At 39.3% G+C, this 1408-nt stretch overlaps 1 protein-coding gene across 2 annotated transcripts in view; it reads right to left on the bottom strand.

Annotated features, from left to right (window-relative positions):
* LOC101851127 (beta-1,3-galactosyltransferase 1) overlaps positions 1–1061 on the bottom strand; it is a 52070-nt gene extending 51009 nt beyond the window's left edge. The window contains exon 1 of one of the 2 annotated variants that reach the window (XR_004858548.1): positions 531–1061. The gene's annotated coding sequence lies outside the window, so the exon portion shown is untranslated. The remainder of the gene's footprint in view (positions 1–530) is intronic. The other variant, XM_005098481.3, reaches the window with a different exon arrangement.
* Between the last annotated feature and the right edge of the window lie 347 nt (positions 1062–1408).

Raw genomic sequence — 1408 nt, 5'->3', positions numbered from 1 at the left:
GCTGAACATGATGGGGACATGTTCAATCAAAAGTAGATCTAGATCTAGATCTAGATCTAGATTTAGAAATCTAAGTGAATGGATCAAAATTAACTAACTTTTTCACAAGATGTGTAGAATAGGCTACTCACTCAGACTCTCAGTGCAATAAATGACTTGAAACTTGAAGAGAAGCTGGAAAATCATCCAACATTGATGGTTGGCAGCAGTCAAGGCATATGTTGTCTTTGCCTTCGATTTTGAGAAGTTTACAATACACTTTGAATTGAAACATTGGAGGCTTGAAAAAGTAAAAGTGGTGATCATGATGATCTATCTATAGTCCCTAGTCCCTAGAATCTAGTAGTAGATCTACAATCTCTATCTAGATCTCTCTAGGCCTATGTTTTTACAGTTATTTAGGCAAGCTAGAATCTAGATCTAGATTTAGATCTATCTAGATTAGATCTGACCACAGTCTAGGGATGTTCCTTGTCAACTTTGCTCTCCGTGCAACAGTAGATCTAGCCTAATAACAGCAACTGACTTACCAGCAGGAGACCCAATCAGTCAGCCGTCGTCTTGTAGTTCTCATCTCATGGTGATAGACTGGGAATTTAGATCACAATCTCAGAAAGTAGCCTCTCGCCAACACCATCTTGCTTATTAGAACCTAAAGTTTGTTTTAAATCATTTTTTAACAATAAAAACGCCAAATAAAGTCCTAAATCTGCCACACGGCAAGGCATAACTTGTCACCACGCGTCTTGTTGACAAAGAAAATGACACACCTACACACCACTGACCACACACGATCTACACACACACCTGAACTGAACCGGTAAGTCGCCTTCTAGTTCTACCAGCGATACGATAGGCTCGAGAAGAGAATCGCCCCCCATTATTAGATCTAGATCTATATCTAGATCTAATTAGTATTGGTGCTTCGAGACGTTTTCTGGGCATCTAGATCTAGACTCTATATCCAGTCTGTCAAGACAGAAACCTTACTGGATTGCATCACGGCCACTGTCGTTTCTTCTCGAGCATTGCGCTTGTTTTTATTTTTCTTTCTTTTCCCCCATTTGGTTTGACCTGACCGCATTTTGACCCCTGCTGGCCAGATTTTACTGACTCGAAATGCTGCAGCGGAATAATCATTTCATCGGTGGAAAGATTTTAAAAAAATAATATAGAAAAATACAACAATACGTTTTCTTGTCAGTACTTTACTTGTTTGAATAAATCAAAGCGATAGCTATTGTGCTATTTTTCTCAAAATCATACATTTGATGTCTGTATCTCTCCAGAGCAGCGCATGGTTCTGTTAAAATATAATGGCGTCTGAGAAAGTAGGCCCTAGATCTGTAACCTAAACAAAGGGCCAAACTGTCAAGTTTTCGTTTCACCGCCTGTGTGACATACCTTG

Source organism: Aplysia californica, unplaced genomic scaffold (assembly GCF_000002075.1).
Source record: "Aplysia californica isolate F4 #8 unplaced genomic scaffold, AplCal3.0 scaffold00184, whole genome shotgun sequence".
Taxonomy (NCBI): Eukaryota; Metazoa; Mollusca; class Gastropoda; order Aplysiida; family Aplysiidae; genus Aplysia; species Aplysia californica.
Note: the sequence above shows the minus strand (reverse complement) of the source record. Positions and strands in the feature narration are given on the sequence as shown.